General features: G+C 38.6%; 1 long non-coding RNA gene across 11 annotated transcripts; it reads left to right on the top strand.

The window, feature by feature from the left end:
* The first annotated feature begins 337 nt into the window (after positions 1-337).
* LOC139157732 (uncharacterized) lies at positions 338-21,780 on the top strand. Of its 11 annotated transcripts, none has more exons than XR_011557547.1 (6): positions 338-352; positions 2,366-2,559; positions 5,078-5,201; positions 6,928-12,469; positions 14,543-14,666; positions 21,595-21,780. It is a non-coding gene; the product is annotated as an uncharacterized lncRNA (long non-coding RNA). The 11 variants fall into 11 exon arrangements; XR_011557549.1 differs by lacking the exon at positions 338-352 and adding an exon at positions 1,513-1,527; XR_011557548.1 differs by lacking the exon at positions 338-352 and adding an exon at positions 1,642-1,656.
* The last annotated feature ends 3,211 nt before the right edge of the window (positions 21,781-24,991 follow it).

Genomic DNA, 24,991 nt, shown 5'->3' with positions numbered 1-24,991 from the left:
GCGGCTTCCAACAAACAATACAGTCTACAAATCCAATGTTAAAACATAACACATTAAGAACAATCACACAATTCAGCAAACCATGCATAAAACAGAACAGCTAGGGGAATCAATTTTCCCCTGCCTGGCGACATAGGTGGGTTTTTAAGAGTTTGCGGAAGGCAAGGAGGGTGGGGGCAGTCCTAATTTTTCGGGGGGAGATGATTCCAGAGGGCTGGGGCCACCACAGAGAAGGTTCTTCCTGCCTGGGTCCAGCCAAACGACATTGTTTTGTCGACGGAAGCCGGAGAAGGCCAACTCTGTGGGACCTAATCGGTTGCTGGGATTCGTGTGGCAGAAGGCGGTCTCAAAGGTATTCTGGTCCGATGCCATGTAGGGCTTTATAAGTCATAGCCAACACTTTGAATTGTGACCGGAAACTGATCAGCAGCCAGTGCAGGCTGCGGAGTGTTGTTGTAACATGGGTGGATCAAGGGAAGCCCATGATTGCTCTCGCAGCTGCGTTCTGCACAATCTGGAATTTCCGAACACTTTTCAAAGATAGTCCCATATAGAGAGCATTACAGTAGTTGAGCCTCGAGGTGATGAGGGCATGCACACGCGCACCTGCCAGCATGAGATTTGGCTTCTGCACATGTGCAGGAATCAAAATCTCACGTGAGGACATGCATACGAGCAAGATTTCAGAGATTTTCACAGATATTTTTGCTTCCGCGCATGCATGTTTCAAAATTTGTGAAACACGTGCTTAGACTCATCTTCATTTATTTTGCCATGCCATACTTTGCCATGCAAACAGGTAAGCTTTAATCACACCATCTATCAAAATTTTACATCTCCTATCACTGCCCATTCCCACTTCACTGTTTTGTTTCCTTGATTGCTACTAACATTTTGATTGCTAGTGACTTTTGAGATAGTAATGTTGTAGCCTTTATCCAATTTTCTTGGCTTAACGGTTGAAAATTGAAATTACTTTGTCTTGCTCAGTTGAAGTAAGGATAACAGCATCTATCTATCTATCTATCTATCTATCTATCTATCTATCTATCTATCTATCTATCTATCTATCTATTTATTGTTAGAGTTGAAAGGGACCATGAAGGTCATCAAGTTCAACCCCCTGCCCAAGCAGGAACCCTATAGTACACCAGTCAATCTTGGCAGTTCAATCTTCTCTTAAAAATGTCCAGAGTGTTGGAGTTCACAATGTCCGCTGGTAGGTTGTTCCATTGGTTGATCTCTCTGACCGTCAGGAAGTTCCTCCTTATCTCCATGTTGAATCTCTCCTTGGTCAGCTTCCAGCCGTTGTTCCTCGTCCGGCCCTCTGGTGCCCTGGAGAATAAAGTAAGGTGTTAATACCATTTTATAATGCCTTGTTCAAGCCACACTTGGAATACTGCATTCAGTTTTGGTCACCATGATGCCAAAACGATGTTTAGATTCTAGAAAGAATACAGAAAAGTGTAACAAAGATTATTAGGGGACTGGAGGCTAAAACATATGAAGAACAGTTGCAGGAACTAGGTATGTCTAGTTTAATTAAATAAGGATCAGGGGAGACAGTATAGCAGTGTTCCAATATCTCAGGGGCTGCCACAAAGAAGAAGTCAAACTATTCTCCAAAGCACCTGAGGTCAGGACAAGAAGCAACAGGTAGAAACTAATCAAGGAGAGAAGCAACTTAGAACTAAGGAGAAACTTCCCAACAGTTGGAACAGTTAATGCGTGGAACAGCTTCCCTCCAGAAGTTGTGACCTCTCCAGCACTGGAAGTTTTAAAGATGATGTTGGATAACCATTTGTCTTAAGGGGTGTAGGGTTTCCTGTCTATGCAGGGAGTTGGACTAGAAGATCTCCAAGGTCCCTTCCAACTCTGTTATTCTATTCTAAATGAAGAACATTGTTATAAATATAAAGGAATATTTTTAACATAAGTCTAGCAAACTGCAATCTCATATTGTTATACTTTGTGTATGTGGGGGGGGAGTAAATGCTAATGAGAGAAGAGCATTCATAAATAGGTCATGTACTTAATCTTTGTAGATGTATTTACACACATCTACAAAAAGCTTGATATCTGCTATGATTGCTGTTTTAATATCTAGAATCCTTCAATAGAATGAAGGAATACATCTTTCAATGCCAAATAATAGCAAGGGCAAAGGAATAACTTTCACATCTTGCATTTGAATCTCTGCTGGAGAAAAATACTTAACTGACTGAACTTTGTTCTGAAACTCAGGAAGTCAGTTTTTAAACCACCTCTTTTCTCCTCCAATCCTGAATCCTTTCAGGAAACAGCCCACCAGAAAGTAGTTTTTTTTAAAAAAGCCAATGTAATTGTGATATTGTCATTCCCTCAGGTAGCCAAAAATTAGCCACCTTTGACCCTTGTGCTCCTTAAAGCTTCATAAATAGCCCCAGCAAACAACTGCTCAGTCCCACTTGACCTGACTTAGAGATTCCTGCATCTTGAACAGGTTGCTCCGAGCTTCAACCATGAAGGCTTTTCTCCTCCTTTTTGCCATCTTCTTGTTTTCCCAGCAGACACTCACAGGTAAGGAGAGTATTAAAATGACCCAGATGGTCTACAGGAGAAATATACTTGAAAGTAATCTCAAATGCTTTTCACAATGATTATTTACTTATTGTATTTTTGGTGTGGACCACCTCCAGTCAAAGAGCACTAAGGATATTTCAATCTACAAATGTTAAGAGGGTTGTTCTCATCCCATTTTTCTAACAAGAAATGTGTCAGGGGGATCATATCTACTTGTCTTCTATAATAATGCTATGCCTTGTCTTAGTAGTTTGCCCCTTTTTTTAAAAAATAAAAATATTTTTTTTCTTTTTCTCCCATCATATCTGAGAGAGATACTGTTGGAAACATGATAAATAAGATAAAATAATATTTTGTGCCATGGTACCGCAGTGGTTAGAGTGCAGTATTGCAGGGTACTTCTGCTGACTGCCAGCTGACTGCTATTTGGCTGTTCAAAGCTATTTTGGGACTGTAACTTCAGACTTTATACTTGAGGCTGGATTAGTTGTGCTTAATAACAAAATGGACCTGGTTTATTGGATGGCAATTGAAATCTCACCAGGCTGAAGGTTGACTCAGACTTCCATCCTTCTGAGGTGAGTAAAATGAGGGTCCAGATTGTTGAAGGAAATATACTGACTCTGTACACTTCTTAGAGAGGGCTGTAAAGTTGTATACAAATCAAAATGCTATTGCTAATAAGTGCTGTTGCTATCTTATTTTGTGAGTGTATCTTCAGACTTTAATCCTGAAGTGATCTCTGTCTGGACAAAGATTTGTTCTACATACTGACAAAATGGATCTGATTTATTAAAAGAAAGCATTGATAGTTCCTGAAAAGTAGGGAAACTTGTTAAACATGATTATATCTGGAGGAAGACTCATTTCCATATCTTTCAAGATGAGTGTCTGAAGATACACTAACAAAATATTATTTTATGTTATTTATTATGTATCCCTCAGGTATGCTGGGAGAAAAAATAAAATGATTTTTTTTAAAAAAAGAATTTATGGCATTATTATTGAAGACAGGTTTATATGGTCCAGTGGGTACGGTCAGGTATGCAAAACCGGTAGCAAAATTTTGGTCAGGTAAACTGAACCGGTAGAAAAGATTTGAAGTTTTTTCTTTTTTTCCCTTTTGGGCTCTGGGTATGTTTTTCTTATTGTGGTAAATGAAGTTGAATGTGTATAATTTTAGAGGAGCTGTGTGTATGTGTGCACATACACTTTGTATAGTATATAATGTATATTTTTGTGTGCCTGTGTGTAATATGTATGTACCCATATGCAGTAAAGGGCAGCCATTTGCGGCCCTACTGGAATGCTCCTGGGGGAGCATGCATGTGCGCGCACCCACCCTTCAGCTTCCTGCGCTTGTGCAGAATCATGCCCAAAATAGTCCCACATGGGAGCCACCAGTGGGAAGAAAGCAGCTTTTTGGGGAGACAACGTCGTTCCCCCGTCACCCCCATCACCCGCTTGCCAGAGTCTCTCTGATTTATTTTATTATTTATTTATTAATCAGATTTGTATGCCATCCCTCTCCGTAAATTCGGGGTGGCTAACAACAACAATAATACAATATAAACAAATCTAATATTTAAGTTAATTTTTTTAAAAAACCAATTTAAGAAACCAATCATACATACTGACATACCATACATAAATTTTATAAGCCTAGGAGGAAGGGAAAGTCTCAATTCCCCCATGCCTTATGACAGAGGTGGGTTTTAAGGAGCTTACGAAAGGCAAGTATTAAATAGGACACTCAGTCAGCGTTGAACACAGCTTTATTGGAATCCACATAGTTCAGAATAAACAGCTCTGAGGCACCTCCAAATGACAGGCAATAAAGAACCCTCCCCCAAGACAAGCAAATTAACTTGAAGTAAACCTCCCGCCAAAACCAACCTGACTTCCCTAGTAACACACATAACCAATAGAACAACCGTCCCCAGTATCTGGGCAGGAAATAACAGCAAGGAGGGTGGGGGCAACTCTGATATCTGGGGGGAGTTAGTTCCAAAGGGTCGGGGCCGCCACAGAGAAGGCTCTTCCCCTGGGTCCCACCAAACAACATTGTTTACGACTGATGAGCTGGGTTCAATGGACTTGAATCTAGCTAACATCACATCCTATTACAGCATCCACACCATCATCAACATGTAATTATTATTGGTTTATTGGACAATCAGCCAGATGTTTAGACTAGATTTGGCACTTTTATCTACCTATCAAGCCCTTCCCAATTAATGGGGATAGGCAGATGTTGTTGTTTGATGTTATGAAACGTTTTGCCACAGGATTTAACCTGTTCCAAGTAAAGCTGCCTTTTATTGTTAGGAATTTTGTCAATGCCAACAGTATTCAAGCGGTTTCCCTAATATTTTGGGCTTCTTATTATTATTTATAAATGAATGTTAATCATGAAATATGTAAAGTTTGTGAACAGAATAAAACATAATTAATAACAATAAATAAATTCAGATTCTAAAATGTCAATGGTATTTTCCTTCGTTTTTTTTTGCAGTAACTGGCCAAAGTGACCCTGCTAACATTGCTTGTTTCCAAAGTGGTGGCTCCTGTAGACTAGCCTGTCCACCTCCTGGGGAAGCTGTAGGAGACTGTGCTGGTGGTCTGGTTTGCTGTCAATGGTGAGTTACTATTCTATACCCGAGTGTCTTATTCTGCTCTAAACAATGCAGCAATGCAGGATTAAAAATTACAGAAACATAAATCTAGGAAAGATAAAAATCATGAAAAATTCAAAGAAAAAGAGAAAAATGATAAAAGTAAAAGAAAGAGAAAGAAGAGAAAGAAAAAGAGAAATATTTAAAGAAGTAAATTTTCATCATAATTTCAGCAGTATCAGTGCAATGATTTTAATTGCTTGGAAACATTTTTTATTTAAATACTACTAAAATCATTTTGGATTTTTCTTTTAAGATGCATATCTCTCTGATGTAAAGTGTTGAGGAAGTCTTTAACAATCTATTTACCCAGGTTCTTGAATAGGGGACTCTTCAGCTCTTGGGATTTTGTGTTTTGTACTTAGTATCTCCACATATATGTAGTCTATTATTGTTTTTTTAATTCTCAGCAGTGTAAACCACCCAGCATTGATCTTTAGCTGGGTGGCCTTATAACTATACCAATACCTATATCGATATTTTATATCTACATCTGTAGGTACAAAAAATCAGGGCCACATGTTAACTTCCAATTAAACTGATTTATTGCTCATCCCCATGCACAGGAATTTAGTCAATTAATGATCAGTGCCATTTGGGTGCTAAATAACGATTAGCAGAATTTAAGAGTGTTTGGACATAGGCCACTTGTAGGAACATGATGGCTGCAGGCTGATCCCTCTTTTTGATTCTAATGAATGAATGAATTAATTAATCTTATTCTTCTTATATTTTTCTAAAAGTTTGTTCTCTTTTTAAAGAATATTTATATTTCCCATTTACTATTAGAGAGCAGAAGTGTCTCTAGAATGATGATTTTATCAAAATGACAAAGTAAACATGACAACGGATCAATGCGAATGCTACCAATGTCATGATGCATGTACAATAGGGGAACAGCTGATGCCATAATAATATGATGCTCTTATTATTATTTGTCCTGCTTTTATCCCAACCCATCAGAGAACATCTGTAAGAGAAAACCATATTGGGCTTTTGGTTGATTCTTTCTAACATTCCCGTTAAGCATTAATGTTTACAGTTTGAAATCAATTAGAAGTATTGTGATGAGATTTGTCCTTTTTGATTATTAAATCTTTTTCTTATACTCCCTTCTTTAGTCGTCCTGTATTTTCCCATGTAGTTCTTTTAAAACAATTGATCAATGAATGATTTATCTCTTTCCATTGCTTTATCCTTCTACCATGAAATGTTTTTCCCAGTCAGCTGTATTATTTCCCATCGTAATAGTAATTCTCTTGTATATCAGAACATATTCTGAACAAATGCTACTCCTGGGGTTGGGAATAATAGAACCCATAAAGCAGGGCTTTCAAACTCGCAGCCTGTGGGCAGAATGCATCAAATGCTGGCCACTCCCATGCCCAGTTTGACAAAAGGAGATACATCATGTGCTGCCACAATGCTGCACAGATGACACGATTTCAACACCCCTGCCATAAAGTATATAACCAATGAAAACGTATACAATATGTTAATAATTCTAGAACAATATACTGATGTATGCTTTTATAGAACATTGTCTATTAATAGTAGTATTTTCAAAACTGATTTGCTGCTGACTTTATTTATTTATTTATTAGATTTGTATGCCGCCCCTCTCCGTAGACTTATGGTTCTCCTTTCTAAATCTGCAATTCTTATTTCTTTTCTTTAAAAAATTCTACAGGCCGCGCCAAGGTCGTCCTGTATAAAGTATCAGGAAAATTCTGAAGAGTTCTGAAGAAGATATTGAAACATGGTGGCTGGAAGGTGTGCAAGCAATTATGCTGAGATACAAATATTTTGATTGAATATATAATCTGGAAAAGGATAACTGTTTAACCTGTTGATCAATATATTAAAGCAATATAATAGCAATTGGTAATTGGTAATTATTATACTCCTTTACTATATCAAACTGGCATTAAATATTAATTTTAAAAAGTTGATGGAACTGAGATTAATAACATTACTAATTAGTAACTAGGTAGAAGTTACCTAGAAATTGCCTAGTATTACCTTGAGGCCTAAAACTGCTTCATACTCCTTTTGTTTAACTTTGACACAATGTTACAAAATTTGTGATAAGTCCTGTTGGAGAAATCGTTCTTATCTTATAGTTTCCAAATGTAAAATAATGCACTAGGGGAAAAGGAATCCTCAATCTGAGTATTGTATTGGCAGTTCTGTGTTAGCAAAAATTTCAGAAGAGAAGGATTTAGGGGTAGTGATTTCTGACAGTCTCAAAATGGGTGAACAGTGCAGTCAGGCAGTAGGGAAAGCAAGTAGGATGCTTGGCTGCATAGCTAGAGGTATAACAAGCAGGAAGAGGGAGATTATGATCCCACTATATAGAGCACTGTTGGAATATTGTGTTCAGTTCTGGAGACCTCACCTACAAAAAGATATTGACAAAATTGAACGGGTTCAAAGAGGGCTACAAGAAAATTGGAAGGTCTTAAGCATAAAACGTATCAGGAAAGACTTAATGAACTCAATCTGTATAGTCTGGAGGACAGAAGGAAAAGGGGGAACATGATCGAAACATTTAAATATGTTAAAGGGTTAAATAAGGTCCAGGAGGGAAGTTTTTTTAATAGGAAAGTGAACACAAGAACAAGGGGACACAATCTGAAGTTAGTTGGGGGAAAGATCAGAAGCAACATGAGAAAATGTTATTTTACTGAAAGAGTAGTAGATCCTTGGAACAAACTTCCAGCAGATGTGGTTGCTAAATCCACAGTAACTGAATTTAAACATGCCTGGGATAAGCATATATCCATCCTAAGATAAAATACAGAAAATAGTATAAGAGCAGACTAGATGGATCATGAGGTCTTTTTCTGCCGTCAGTCTTCTATGTTTCTATGTTTCTATCTGAAAAACAGATGAATTTTCGAAGTGCACAGAGGAGCATTTCTAGTTTTCAAGTCTAGAAACTCAAAACAATATTGATCCATTCAGATATTGTCACATACAAGATAACATTCATGACAATGCTGGCATTCCAGGTCATTAAATGCAATACACATGGGTACAACTACAGATAACATAAAACACATTAAAAAAACACCAAATGTAAATGGTATTTGAGTTAAACTTTTCAGAAATTACTCTTTAAATAAAAACTGTATCCATTTGGGATACCACATGGGATATTTTGAAAGCTCAAAAGCTCAAAAGAGATTTTCCGCCCCGAGTCTACGGAGAGGGGCGGCATACAAATCTAATAAATAATAATAATAATAATTTTCATAGGAATCTATGGAAGATTCTGGGCTTGATTCCTTGCTATGCTAGCCCATTAAATGTTCATCCTATTCAAAGACCTGATGATAATCCTTTGGTTCTCTGATTATACATGGGAACAGCAAATGGCATAACCACTTTCCTCATATTCAACCAGTCCAAAGACCATTTGAACAACTTGAGCATATTACCTCCTACCCCTCCGGTCAATTGCAGTTGGTGCAGCTAGGGCAGAGGTCAGCTCCTACACCACTCCTGTGTGAGGTACCTCAGGGGTCAGTTCTCTCCCCACTACTGTTTAATATCTACAAGAAACTGCTGGATGAGATCACCTGCCACCACAGGGTGAGCTTCCATCAGTACACTGATGATACTCAGCTGTACATCTCCACCCTGTGCCAATTCAGTGAAGCAGTTAAAGTAATGTGCTGGTGCCTGGAGGCTGTGAGGGTCTGGGTGGATGTCAACAGGCTCAGGCTCAAACCCGACAAGACAGAGTGGCTGTGGGTTCTGCCTCCCAAGGGCAATTCCATCTTTGACCCCCTCAGAGAGGATCCACAACTTGGGCACCCTCCTTGATCCACAGCTGACCTTAGAACATCTGTCAGCTGTGGCAAGGGAGTTGTTCATCCAGGTTTGCCTGGTGCACCAGTTGTGGCCCTACCTGGAGAGGGAGTCTCTACTCACAGTCACTCATGCTCTTATCACCTTGAGGTTTGACTACTGCAATGCTCTCTACATTGCAGCACCTTTGAAGAGCGTTTGGAAACTTCAGTTAGTCCAGAACACAGCCGTGCAAGCCGTTATGGTTCTCATTTCTAAATCTGCAATTCTTATTTCTTTTCTTTAAAAAATTCTACAGGCCGCGCTAAGGTCGTCCTGTATAAAGTATCAGGATGCTTTAGGATATCTAGGATATCTAGGATCAGGATATCTAGATACACCCATATTATTCCAACCCTCTGTGTGCTGCAACTGGCTTTTGACTGATCTCTGAGTGCAATTCTGGTCCTAAGCCTTACATGGCTTAGGATCAGATTACTTACAGGACCGTCTTCTGCCTCACACATCACAGTGACCGGTCAGATCCCACAGAGTTGGCTTCCTCTGGGTCCTGTCAGCAAATAATACCAGCTGGTGGGACCACAGAGGAGGGCTTCTCTGTGGTGGCTCCTGCACTCTGGAACCAGCTGCCCCTGGAGATTCGCACTGCCCCCACACTCCTGTCCTTCTGAAAGACCCTAAAAACACGGCTTTGCCAGCAGGGGAGGCTACTGAATTTTGACACCCTCTTCCACCTCTTGATGAATGAATGATGGATGAATGTTTTTTTACTGTGGGTTTTTAAAACTTGAATATTTTTATTATTGTTCGCCGCACTGAGTCCATAGGAGAAGGGCAGCATACAAATATGAATGAATGAATGAATGAATGAATGAAGACAGGGGTTGAGGGTTTCTTTCTACATGGAGATGCCAGAAAAAAAATATGTGCATGTGTGTGTGTGTGGGGGGGGATGTAGGCATGGGCATGCATGCTACCATACCCACACACACCCTTTTGGCACACAAACTAAAAAAAGGTTCACCATCACTGGTCTACGGAGAGGGGCGGCATACAAATCCAATAAATAAATGAATGAATGAATGAATGAATGAATGAATGAATGAATGAATGAATGAATGAATGAATAAGGTCTCCTGCTTGAGCAGGGGGTTGGACTAGATGGCCTACAAGGTTCCTTAAAACAACAACAACAACAACAACAACAACATAAATAAATAAATAAATAAGGAAGGAAGGAAGGAAGGAAGGAAGGAAGGAAGGAAGGAAGGAAGAAAACATTTCTCCAATTCTTTGCCATTTTTGTAGGTCAGGCATACTTGCACAGAAATACATAGCAAATAGTGTATTTATTCTGTGCTGTTTGCTGTTTGGCTAGAACATAACACTTCTTTTAAAATAATTGTTCAATGGATGGTTTCTCTCCTTCCATTTTTTTATGCTTGTAGCAAGAACCTTTTTTTCAATCAATGACATTATTTCCCTTACTAATTGTAATTCTATTTGTTTGTTTGTTTGTTTTGTCAAGTACATATTGGTGGTATACACAGATATAATAATATTTATATACATGATACTAGTAAAAGAGAAACATTAGGACAGGGGATGGAAGGCACTCTGGTGCACTTATGCACGCCCCTTACTTACCTCTTAGGAATCAGGAGAGGTCAACAGTGGAGACTCTAAAGGTAAAGTTTTGGGGGTTAGGTGATGATACTACAGAGTCTGGTAATGAATTCCATGCATCAACTACTGGGCTACTAAAGTCATATTTCCTGCAGTTGAGTTTAGAGAGATTTACTTTAAGTAAATACTTTAAGAACATATTGGGAATAAACGCTACTTTTGGGAATCAATAAAATATATCACACATGAAAAAATATATGAATAAGTTAATAACTCTAGAACAATATAATTTTATAGAACATTAATACCAGAATTTTCAAAATTATTTTACTGCTGACATGGTTCTCTCTCATTTATAAATCTGAAATTCTTGTTTCTTTTAAATAAATGTCTGTAGGCCCCCAGCAGTCCATTTTCAGTATTAGGAAAACTCTGAAGAGTCTGAAGAATTCTGAAGAAGATATTAAAAGATAATGGCTGGAAAGGTGCAGGCAATTATCCTTTTGATCTGTATATTAAAGCATTATACTAGCAATTGGTAATTCATAATTATTATACTCCTTTACTGGCATTAAATACTAATTAAAAAAAGTTAATCAAAAGATTAATAACATTACGAATGTATAATTTCCATGTGATTAGGTGGAAATTACCTAGAAATTACTTAGCATTAACTTGAGTACTGCAAGTACCTCACACTCTTTTTTTTAAAGAAAAAAATAAGCTTTATTAAACAATTAAAATAAACAAAAAAAAGTCTATTTGTTTAACTTTGACTGAGTTGGATACAATTGTTCCGTACGGGGAAATGATAGCAGATGAATTTCCTAAGTGCATTAGAGGAGCATTTCTAGTTTTCAAGTCTAGAAATTGAGAACAAATTTAGATGATTATTGATATTCATTAGTTCAGCCATTCGGATAGTGTCATGTACAAACGCATGATGTTCGTCCTTTGTGTTCGAGGGCCTTGACATCTAATGGGTTATGGGATGTACACGATTTGTCCGCAGGTAGCTGGTAAGGCCGTCAAGTCCACAAGTGTTAAAGCTGTCAAGTTTGAAGTTTATAAAAAGTGTACATGGTTGTAAAAAGTATTCTGCTACACTGGTATTTTATTAAAAAATATATCACTACACCATTTGGTTCAGAATATTTTTTTCCTTGTACTCCCCCTCTAAAATTTAGGTGCGTCTTATAAGTCCGGTGTGTCTTATACTCTAAAAAATAGCGTAATCTTCGGCCTAAAATATGAATTTATTAAATGAATAAGATTAAAAGAGTTGGAGATCAGTTAGGAAGTTCATTCTTAATATTATAGTATTTAAATAACTAAATGGTATTGTATGTGAGAAAAATATGAACTTTTTAGTATTAGCTTTATAACATTAAAACTAATTGAACATTTTTCATGTGATGCTCTTTGTACTGAAGCTCCCTCTTGTGGCTGAGGGAGAGGGAAATAAATCAAAATAAACAATAGCTGCATTAGCTAGGCTAAATTAGATACTTAATTAGCCTTAAAAAGAGGCAGCTATTTTTAAATGCCTACTACTCTCCTTTCCTAGAATTCTTGCTGGCTTCCTCATGTCATTTCTCCAGGTTGCCAATAATTCAGTCACCTTTGACCCTTGTGCTCCTTAAAGCTGCATAAATAGCCTCAGTAAAGAACTGCTCAATACCACTTGATCCAACTTAGAAACTTGTGCCTCTTGAACTGGTTGCTCTGAGCTTCAGCCATGAAGGCTCTTCTCCTCCTTGTTGCCATCTTCTTGTTTTTCCACCAAACAGGTAAGGAGAGACCTAAAATAACCTAGGTGAACTAGGTGAGGTATACTTCAGATTAATCTCAAATGCTTTTCATAATGATTCTGTACATGTTTTATTTTTATTTTTGGTATTGATCACCTGAAGTCAAAGAGCGTTAGGGGTACAATAATCCCTCGCTACTTCACGGTTCATCTTTTGCGGATTCGCTGTTTCATTTTTCAAAGGGGGCTTAAATCCATTAAATCCACTAAAAATTTAAATCCATTAAAATTCATAAAATTCTTCTACAGTACTACTGTACTCTATTAAAGAAACTGGTAGGATATCATCTGAGAAACATTATAGAATGACTGTTTAATGCAAAGGGTGGGTGTTAAAAGTCCAAATACTCTTTAAATACATTAAAAAATATATTTTGTCTACTTCACGGAAATTTGTTTTTCACCAGTGGTCTTGGAACACATCCCCCATGAAAAACGAGGGATCACTGTATTTCAGACTACAAATTTCCACCCCATTTCCCCCACAAGTAATGTCTCAGGGAGATCATATCTACCTGCCTTGTATAATAATGCCATGTCTCATCTTAGCAGTTTGCCTTTTTTTAAAAAAGAGTCATTTTTCTTTTCCTCCCATCATATCTGAGAGAGATACTGTTGGAAACATAATAAATAAGATAAAATAATATCTTATTTTGTGAGTGTATCTCCAGTCTTCATTTGTCCTGCATAATAACAAAATTGACTTGATTTATTGGATGTGCTGAACACATTAAAATAAAGCATTGATATATCCTGAAAACTTGTATTTTAAACATTATTATATCTATGGGAAGACTTATTTCCATGAGTCTTGAAGACTTAGGGCTTGGAAAACATTCTTGTTTGCAGAAAGTAACAATGAAAGAGTTTGCAAGTGGGTAAGAGCTGGGAACATCATTAGCACCTGGTTATGGCTAGAAACAAATATTTGGAACAAATGGAGAATGAAAAAAAAAATCAAAGACAGGGTTTGGAAAACATTCTTCAAAAAGAGTAACAATCTAAGAGCTTGCAAGCTTGTAAGAGCTAGGAACATTGTTAGTACCTGGTTAGGGCTGGAAATAAACTTACTCAGAGCAAGTTAGAGCAGTGAAAACCCCCCTGCAAAGGGCTTGGGAAACATTATTCGCAGAGAGAAACAGTGAAAGACACTGCAAGGTAAGAGCTGGGAAGATCGTTAGCAGCTAGTTAGGGCTGGAAAAAAAGTTACTTTCAGAGTATAAGATGCACCCAAATTATCAGCCTCTTTTAGAGACGAAAAGGGTGCATCTTATACACTGAAAAATACAGTATTTCTTCTAGCAATCTTAATATTGTATGATGTACTCTGTATATATAATGTACCCTGCATTGACTTGCTAGCCTGTCAAATGAGCACTATTGCCTAGTAGTTTGAATATTATTTGACATTGTCCTTTGAGATTGGAATGTAAACTGACCTTTTCCAATCCTGTGCCCATTGCTAACTATTCCAAATTTGTTGGAATACTGGAGTGCTGGACTGAAGCACTTTAATAGCATAATGTTTTAGGATTATGCTGAGCCCATATATTATCATCTCCACTAGCAGTTTCTATCTAATCGTCCAATTTTCATAGGTGAGAATGGGCTTGAATCTAGTTCTAGTTCATACACTTCCTAAGACAGAATCAGCACCCTAATAAACATCTTATTATTATTGGCTTGTTGAATAGTCAGCCGGATGTTTAGACTAGATTTGACACTTTTATCTACCTAGCAAATCCTTCCCAATGAATGGAGATTGACAGATATTCTCCAATGTTATTAAAGGTTTTGTTGCTAGATTGAATCTGTTCCAAGTAAAGCTGCCTTACACTATAATATTGATTGATAGGGATTTTTTTTAATGCCAAAAGTGTTCAAATAGTTTTAATAATATTTTGCACTGCTTCTTCTTATTATTATTATTTGTAAAATGAATGTAAGTCATGAAACATGTAAGATTTATGGAAATAATAAAATATAATTGGTCTTAATACATATCGATTCTAAAATGCCAATGGTATTCCCCCCACCCCCATTTTTTATGCAGCAGCCGGCCAAGAAAACCTTGCTGGAATTGATTGTCCCATAGATATTGGCCACTGTGTTCCGACGTGTAAACCCATTCGTGTTACATCATACAGGTGTCCTTCTGGTGGGACTTGCTGTAAATGGTAACATTCTATTATGCTTTATCAAATGAAGCAATGTCTTTTATTTACAATTTTTTATTGAATAAATATTTTTGTAGGTTTAAAAACTATGGAAACATAAACCTAGGAAAGATCTTTGAAAAACCATGAAAAATTAAAAGGAGACATTTAAAGAAGTAATCTTTGATATTTCTTGCAGCAGTACAAATGCAACCGTTTTAATTGCCAGGAAACATTTTTAATTTAAATACTACTAAAATCACTTTGAATTTTTCTTTTTCTTAAGATGCATATGTCTCTGATGTAATGGTGTTGAGAAAGTCTTTAAGAATCTACTTATTTTCCGTTTGTGTGTGTGTGTGTGTGTGTGTGTGTGTCTTCAACCCTTGGGATTCTATGTTTTGTACTTAGTATCTCCACATATAATGTATTTTTTGGAATACAAGATACACCAGTATATAAGACACACCTAGATTTTAGAGGTGGAAAACAAGGAAAAAAGTATTCTGAACCAAATGGTGCAGTAATATATTATTTAATAAAATACCAGTATAGCAGAATAATTTTTACAAACATGTATACTTTATACAATCATGGACACGTTGTACAAACTTCAAACTTGGCAAGTTTAAGACTAGTGGACTTCAACTCCCAGAATTCCTCCTCCAATTATGCTAGCTCAGGAATGGGAATTGAAGTCCACAAGTCTTAAAGCTGTCAAGTTTCCTTTCTGTGAGGGGTCATTTCTGCAGCTGCTGAAGGAAGTGGTTGTCTGATCCCTCCTCAAGAACCACCATAAAATGGTGCCTCACACTCCCAACCTCTCCAGCCATTGCAGAAGAATACAATGGTCAATGGTATTGAAGGCCACTGAGAGGTCAAGAAGCATCAGGATAGAGGAATGACCCCTATCACAGGCCTGCCAGAGATCATCTATCAGCATGATCAAAGCAGTTTCTGTGCTTTGACTGGTCCTAAAGCTAGACTGAAAAGGTCCAGATAATCGGCTTCATCCAAGGACCTCCAGAGCTGGAGTGCCACAATATTCTCAACAAACTTATCCTGGAAGGGCAGGTTGGAGACTGGTCTGAAGTTTTTCAATTCAGCTGGATCCAGATATGGTTTCTTGAGGATGGGTCACACAACTGCTTCATTCAGCAGCTGCAGAAATTACCCCTCACTTAAGGAAGCATTAATCAATGCCTGGATCCAGCCATTTGTCATCTTCTGGCTGTCCGCAACCAACCAGGAGGGGCACGGGTCCAGTAAACAGGTGGAGGAACTTACAGCTCCTATGACCTTGTCCACTTCATCAGGAGTTACCAGATCAAAGTCATCCCAAATAACAGGACTAAGCTTGACCCTATTGCCTCAGTCTGAATTGCCCAATTGGAGTCCAGATCATTCTGAATCTGAGTGACTTTATCTGCAAGAAAATGAACAAATTCCTGAGCTCTACCCTGCAATGGGTCCACCTCTCCCTCCCTATTCAGAAGGGAATGGGTTTACCCTAAACAGGACCAGGACCTGATTACATATGACACCAGCTACAAGGGATGAGACCGAGGGTCCAGAACAAGGAATTGCTTTCAAGCAGTGAGTCCTCATTCCCCGAGAGTGACATACCCCTCGGCTCCTGCCAAACCTGCCCTCCCAGTAATGACCATGATGTCCCAGCTCTTCACTCCAACTTCGCTTGCCTCCCTATCTCTCGGCAGGCCTGCCATTCCATACACAACAGTCTCGGGGATACAGCTGGGTCCCTGCCCCCCCACAGTTGACACATATGGTAGGTGAGGCACCAGCCTTCACCTCCATTCTGACTAACCAATCATCCCCCTCCTTGCTTACTAACACCTTTCACACCAGCACTTACTATCCATCCACCCTCCTTATCTAGTTAAAATGGTTAAATCCTCTCCCTCCCACGGCTCACAATTCCCGCCCCAAAAGATCCTTCCCATGCACAGGCAGCAATACAAATTACAAGATAGTATTGCAAGATGGTAAAAACACTGGGTTTGGGTAGCTGATTGCATAATAATTGGAGCAGTGTTCCTCAGTATCATACAGCTTGGAGGAGTCTATTTCTAAAGGTTGGTCCCCAAACAGGATAGTCCATATCCTAAGAAAGGTATAAAGATTGTCTCTATGTCTTATAATAGAGTTCAGGTTAAAAGGTCCAGTGATACAACTCACAGAGGAAAAGGTAGGCATGGTAGCAGTCTTTAAAATGCACAGTCTACATTTCAAGCCCAGTGTTAGCATCACAAATGTGAATCCCCTGGCCAAATTCAAAGGGGCTTCACACAGGAGACTCTTATGATCTACTCTCCTGTCAATTCTTATCACAACTGCATTCAAACAGTCCATAGACCGGGACAGGCCTCGATGATGTGGATTTGTGCTATTTCAATGCCTGGGTGTGTACCTTGGCGACCCCAGCAGTCTTAGCATCTTCAACATCCTCTGACATCCAGCCATCTGCCTGGTCATCCTCCACATCCAGCCACTTTCCTCAATGTCCCAAAGCTCTCAGTGGTTGGCTGTCATCTTGCACCACCGAGTTCTAATACAGCCAGCCTTGCTGTTCAACTCTGGCATTTGGAGTGGCCATCGCCATCTTAACCCACCCTCCGACACAGTCTCCATTTTTCAGCTCTTCAAACTACTCCAAATTCACTCCATCACATTCGTTCGCTGGCAGATTTTTACTCCACTGACAAAAGTAGAATCCTAACACACTTTAACTGGTCTTTAGACTGGTGGCAGCTCTCACCTGCCCATTCACTCCAGTTCACTATGTTCCTCTCGCTACCCAGTTCTGCCTCTACCAGCTCCTCCCACCAGTCAGCTAGGCAGAACCAGCACCATTCAATAGTGGAGTCTCCAGCTGTTCTCACCAGCTGGGGGGTGGTTAGCAGCCATTTTTACCAGTGGGGGTGTGCCAGCTGCTCTCACCAGCTGGGGAGCCCACATCTGCTCCTTCTGTCTTGGTATAACTCTTCAACCACCACTGTCATTGCTGTCTTCTATCTCCCTCATCCCCGACTCCTACGGTGAGTGCCACCGAACCAAGCCAATGCTGGCTGCTTTCACTCACCGGCATAAGCGGTTTAGATTTAATTCAGGTGCTCAGCACAGGTCGAGGGCAGCTGCATTCATGAGACCAAGCAGAGGTCTATTCAGGGGTCCTCAGCAGTTCACCTCTCCTTTTCTGCTGTTCTTTCTCATGTCCTTTTATCAGTTCAGCAATTCTCTCAGTAGTTCTTTCTGATGCTCCGTAACCTCTCGGCTTTGCAGACTTTTCTTGTTCAGGTTCTTCTCGGCTTTCTATTTTGCGCAGTCACAATGAATTAAACAATGAGTTCATTAACAATAACTCTTATTCTTCTCCTCATATTTTACTAAGAGTTTGTTCCCCTTTTTAGAATATTTTTTATTTCCTCCTTAAACACTATTAGAGAGCAGAAGTGTCTCTAGAATGTGATGATTTTATCAAAGTGACAAAGTAAACATGACAACAGAGCAATGTGAATGCCACCAATGTCATGAGGCATGTACAATAGAGGAACAACTGATATGATAATAATATGATGTTCTTATTATTTTCCCTTCTTTTACCCCAACCCATCAGAGAACATCTCTAATAGAAAGTTGTATTGGCCTTTTGGTTGATTCTTTCTTACATTCCTGTTGAGCATTAATTTTTATAGTTTGAAATCACTTAGTGGGCTTTGGCACTTAGGTCATTTGATAGGAGTATTCCAAGATCTTTTACAGAGTGAGGATTGTCTGTAAGGCCTTCAGCTTGTATTTGGTGCTCTGATTCTTTTTGCCAATGTGTAGGACAGAGCATTTTTTGGTAGAGATTTGAAGTTGCCAGATGTTTGACTATTCTGACACAAAGTCAAGGTCTTTCTGGAGAGTAGCTATGTTATTGGTGGTGCTGAAAAGTTTTACATCATCGGCGAAGAGAACACAGTTGCTTGTAATGTAATTGAAAAGGTCATTTATATAGAGTATGAAAAATGTTGGTCCTAGTATGCTGCCTTGGGGTATGCCGCTGTTAACCAGAACAGGATTAGATATGATGCTCCCTGTTTTGACAACTTGCTGTCTGTTTGATAGGAACACAGTTATCCAGCCATGTAGGAATCCTGAGATAATAATAATTATTAATAATAATAATTTATTATATTTGTACGCCACCCCTCCCCGAGGACTTGGAGCGACTCGCAACAAAATACAATGTGACAAATCCAATATATTAAAAACACATTAAAAAAACATTATTAAAAACATACAACTCAGTCATATCATACATAAATCTACTGTACCTAAGGGGTAAGTCTGTAGGATTTCAGTTTTGGAAGTAGTTTGTTACAAACCACTGAGTTGAAAGTTTTACAGAAGTCAATGTAAATTGCATCTATTGATTTGCTCTGATCGAGATGTGTAATCCATATATTCTTGCAGTGGAGGAGTTTCAGGTTACAAGATATTTTTTTTTCTGAAACCAAATTGTTTGTTAGAGAATAGATTGTTAATTGGTAGATGGTAATTAATTGGTTTATGATTGATTCTATGACTTTAATATAGAGTCATGGAGTAAAATATAATAATAATAATAATAAAATATAATAAAATAAAATATAATAAAATAAAATATAATAATAGTAATAGTAATAGTAGTAACAACAACAACAACATGGCATCAGATCAGATTACTTGAAGGACCGCGTCTTGTTGCATGAGTCTAAAGCAATCGCTTAGGTCCCACAGAGTCAGCCTTCTCCAGGTCCCATCAACTAGACAATGTTTCTTTGTGGGACCTAGGGGAAGAGCCTTCTTTGTGGGGGCTCTGGCCCTCTGGAATCCACTCCCCCCAGAGATTCACTCTTCCCCCACCCTCCTCATCTTCCACAAGAATCTGAAGATTCATTTATGCCACCAGGCTTGGGGCTATTAGACTCTAGCCTCCTGACTGGCAAATGCAATGCATGTTTGTTGTTTGAATGGGAATGATTGATTTTTAATGTTATGGGTTTTTTTAGACTAGCTAGTCTAAATTAATTGGATTTAGGATATTTGTAGTGTTTTCTTTTATATGTTGTAAGCCACCCCAAGTCCTCGGAGAGGGGCGGCATATAAATCAAACAAACAAACAAACAAACAAACAAACAAACAAACAACAAAGTTGGAATTGACCTTGGTGGTCTTCTAGTCCAACCCCCTGCTTTGGTAGAAGACCCTACACTACTTCAGAGAAGAGGTTATCCAACATCTTCTTCAAAATTTCCAGTGTTGAAATATTCACAACTTCGAGAGGCAAGCCATTCAACTGATCAATTGTTCTGTCAGGAATTTTCTCCTTAGTTCTAAGTTAATTCTCTCCTTGTTTAGTTTCTTGTCCTACCCTGAGATGCTTTGGAGAATAGCTCAACTCCCTCTTCTTTGTGGCAACCCCTGAGATATTGGAACACTGCTATAACATCTCCCCTAGTCCCTTATTAAACTAGACATACCCAGTTCCTGCAACCATCCTTCATATTTTTTATCTTTCAGTCCCCTAATAATCTTTTTTTGCTCTTCTCTGCACTCTTTCTAGAGTCTCAACATCCTTCTTACATCATGTTGACCAAAACTGAACGCAGTATTACAAGTGTGGACTTACCAATGCATTAGATAGTGGTATTAATACTTCATGTGATCTTGATTCTATCCCTTCCTGAATGCAGCCTAGAACTGTGTTGGCTTTTTGGCAGCTGTTATACATGGCTGGCTCATATTTAAATGGTTGTCCATTAGGACTCCAAGATTCCTCTCACAGTTACAATGTACTGCATATACTATGGTATACATTTTGTATTTGTTGCCTAAATGTAGAACTTTACCTTTTTCAGCATTGAATTTCATTTTTTTATAGCGCCCAATGTATCTTGAACCTATCTTCTGGAGAGTTGGCAATTCCGGCCAGTTTGGTGTCATCTGCAAATTTGATAAGTTCTCCATCTATCCCTTTGTCCAAGTCATTGATGTAGATACTGAAGAGTACTGGGCCTAAATCAGAGCCTTGGGGTACTCCACTGCATACTTCCCTCCATATAGATGCAGTTCCGTTGAACACTATGCATTGAGTGCAGTTGGTTAGCCTATTTTGAATCCCTCTGATGGTGTTGCTCTCTAATCCATATCTTTCAACATTAGCTAGTAGTAGGTTATGGTCTATTCTATCAAATGCCTTACTGAAATCCAAGTAAATTAAATCGGCAGCATACAAATTACGGAGAGGGGCAGCATACAAATCCAATAAATTATTATTATTACAGTATTATTATTATTCCTCTGGTCCACTAATTTTGTCACTTTGTCAAAGAATGCAATAAGATCAGTCTCAGATTATATGTTTTTGACAAACCCATGTTGGCTTTTGGTTATTACTTTGTTTACCTCTAGGTGTTCATTGATTTCTTGCTTGATTATCTTTTCCAGAATCTTCCCTGGTATTGAGGTCAGGCTGATAGGTTGATAGTTTCCTGACTCTATTTTTCCCCTTTTTTGAAAATGGGAACTACATCATCTCTTTTCCAGTCTTCTGGCAGTTTCCCGGTCCTCCAGGATATTTGAAAGATATAGTTCAATGGTTCTGAGAGCTTGTCTAATAATAGTATGAACTATGTACTAATAATGGTAATTCTCTTGTATATCAGAACATATTCTGAATAAATGCTGCTTTTGGGGATGGGGGTAACTGAATCAATAAAACATAACAAATGAAAAAATATATACAAGTACATTAATAACTCCACAATAATATACTGATGTACACTTTTATAGAACATTGTCTATTAATACCAGTATTTTCAAAATTGATTTGCTGATGACTTATGGTTCTATCTTATTTCTAAATTTGCAATTCTTGCTTCTTTTAAATAAATGTCTATAGGTTTTTCACTAAGAGCAGCGTATAAAATATCTGAAGAGTCTGAAGAGTTCTGAAGGTTTTGAAACATGGTGGCTGGAAGGTGTGCAAGCAATTATCCTGAGATACAAATATTTTGATTAAATATATAATCTGGAAAATATAATTGTTTCACCTGTTGATCTATATATTAAAGTTCTATAATAGCAACTGGCATTGGTAATTATTTTACTCCTTTACTGTATCAAACTGGGATTAAATACTAATTAGAAAAAGTTGACCAAACTGAGATTAATAACATGACAAATGTAGGAGGACTTCCAGTGGCAGAGCTGAGTGAGGTAGGAGGAAGAAGACTATCTCTGTCTTCCAAATCTGAACAGTTTGACAATTGAGGACTCTTCGAGATATGGAAATTCTGGAGGACTTAACAAAAGAAGAGGGGCACCCCAGGCAATGCTGAGGTGGAGGGAGGCTGCCCAGCAAGGCAAGGAGTTCCCTCCCTAATGCAACACCAAAATGCTTGTTTATGTTGTTTAACAAAACGTGTTGAATATTTTCACATTGTCAACAAGGAGAACATAATTAGTTATAATATGATCACCAAGATCGTTTCTGTAAAGAATGAATAGTGTTGGTTCTAGAATGCTGCCTGGAGGGACACCACTGTTGACAGGTGCAAGATTTGATAGGGCACTTCCAATTTTAACCATTTGTTGTCTGCTTGACAAGAACACAGTTATCAAATCATTAAGATATGCTATAAGATATTAGTTTACAAAGTAATTTATCCTGTACTACTGAATCAAAGGCTTTACAAAAGTCTATGTAAATTGCATCTATTGTTTTACCTTGATAGAGTTGTGAAGTCCATTTATTTTTGTAGTGTAGGAGTTGCAGGTTAGTGGATAATTTTTTATCTACCAAACTTTTTATAACTTTTAAAGGAAAACACATGAAAAATACTACAGACAGGATATAAAAAGTATAGTAGGCAACTACAATGGTATAGTAGATAAGAAAAAAGATCACATCGGGGATAAAAAGAAACAAATTTTAAAAACTACAAACAAATTTAAAAAACATGTTTCGATATGATAGAAGAAGTAAATCTTATAGACCTTTGGAGAACACTATATCCAACAGAAAGACAGTCCACTTTCTATTGCCATCCACATAAATGATATACAAGAATAGACATGGCTTGGTTATCCCGTAAATTGACTAACCATATATAAAAAATAGAAATTACCCCAAACATCTGGACAGATTACAACACTATAGTATGGAAAAACACAAAATAGAGCAATAGAAGATGGACATTCAATACTCAATTATTACAAGATGGTCAATGCACGCAAAGGATAGTAAAAGAATTAGAACTATTTTTAAAAGAAAATATAAAACAACCTACCACACTACAAAATCTCTGGGATACTTTAAAAACATATGCTAGTGGTATAATAATATCATATACCGAAGAAAAACCAAGGAAAAAATATAATAACAAAACCAAGTCTTAAAAGAAATTAAACAACTAGAAAATAAATCCCAGGAAAAAACAGAAGATGATGACATGAAAGAAGCATTAACAATATCCAAACACAAATTATATATGTTAGAACAATTGGAATATGTAAAAAATCTCAGATTCATGAAACAGTCATATTTTGAAAACATCAATAATCCAGGCAGATAGCTTGCTTATAAAATTAAAAAAGATAAGGGAAGTAAAATGTTTCACCAATTAAAAGATAAGATGGGGAAGCCACAAAATAATGAAGGGAAAATAAAGGAAATGGTAGTTGAATATTTCAAAAAACGTGTACAAACAAATAGAGAGAGACAAATGATAAATGCCTTCAACAGAAAATGATGCCAACCTTAAAGGAAGAAGACAAACAACTATTGAACAAGGAAATAACCTTAGAGGAATGTAAAAGTGCTATTTGAAAATAGAAAAACAACAAAGCCCCAGGACCAGGTGGCTTTCAGGATAATTTTATAAAAATATAGGTGACACAATAGAACAGTTACTATTGGATCTTTACAATGATGTCCTGACAAAAGGGAAAATACCAGAATTGTGGAGGAAAGCATATCACCACATTACAAAAGAGGGTGCAGACCCAAATTTAATACAGAATTATAGGCCAATCTCATTGTTAAATGCTGATTACAAAATGTTTTATTTATTTATTAGATTTGTATGCCGCCCCTCTCCGGAGTATAATGAATATAATGGCAGAAAGAACAAAAAGAATATAGCTTTCTGTCAAAGAAATAGATCATAAGCAATATAAGCCACCCCGAGTCTGCAGAGAGGGGCGGCATACAAATCTAATAAATAATAATAATAATAATAATAATAATAATAATAATAATAATAATAATAATAATAATAATAATAATGGCAAGTGGCCCTTGTCTTATTGGATGTGCAAAATAGTGTTCAATAATGTGAATTAGCAATACAGTGATCCCCCGCTCGTTGCGAGGGTTCCGTTCCAGGACCCCCCGCAACGAGCGGGTTTTCGCGAAGTAGCGCTGTGGAAGTAAAAACACCATCTGCGCATGTGCAGATGGTGTTTTTACTTCCGCAGCGCTAGCGAGGAGCCGAAGATTGGGGGCGGCGCTGGTGTTTTAAAACGTCCCCGCCGACATGGGGGGCTCGCTAGCACCCCCCCAAACCCCCAACCCGGGTTTGGGGGGGTGCTAGCGAGCCCCCCATGTCGGCGGGGACGTTTTAAAACACACGCGCCGCTTTCCAATGAGTCCCGAAGACAAACGGGGAAGTTTGACGTTTGTCTTTGGGACTCATTGGAAAGCGGCGTGTGTGTTTTAAAACGTCCCCGCCGACATGGGGGGCTCGCTAGCACCCCCCCGAACCCCCAACCCGGGTTTGGGGGGGTGCTAGCGAGCCCCCCATGTCGGCGGGGACGTTTTAAAACACATGCGCCGCTTCGCAGCTGTCTCCTGAAGCCGAACGCGGAAGTTAGCATTCGGCTTCAGGAGACAGCTGCGAAGCGGCGTGCGTGTTTTAAAACATCACAGCCGGCCTGGGGGGGCTTTCCAGCAACCCCCAAGCCCGGGTTGGGGGCTCGGGGGTTGCTGGAAAGCCCCCCCAGGCCGGCTCCGATCATTTTAAAACAGGCGCGCCGTTCTCCGCTGACTCCTGGCGAACTTCCCCGCTTTAGGAGTCAGCGGAGAACGGCGTGCCTGTTTTAAAACGATCGGAGCCGGCTGGCTCCGATCGTTTTAAAACAGGCGCGCCATTCTCCGCTGACTCCTGGTGAACTTCCCGGGCGAAGGGCGAAGGGCGGGCGAGCGGGTGCTGGGGGGGGGCTTCGCCCTCCCGCCAGCAAGAGGGGGAAGACCCAGGGAAGCCGCCCAGCAGCTGATCTGCCCGGCTCCATCTACG

Source organism: Erythrolamprus reginae, chromosome 1 (assembly GCF_031021105.1).
Source record: "Erythrolamprus reginae isolate rEryReg1 chromosome 1, rEryReg1.hap1, whole genome shotgun sequence".
NCBI lineage: Eukaryota > Metazoa > Chordata > Lepidosauria > Squamata > Dipsadidae > Erythrolamprus > Erythrolamprus reginae.
Note: the sequence above shows the minus strand (reverse complement) of the source record. Positions and strands in the feature narration are given on the sequence as shown.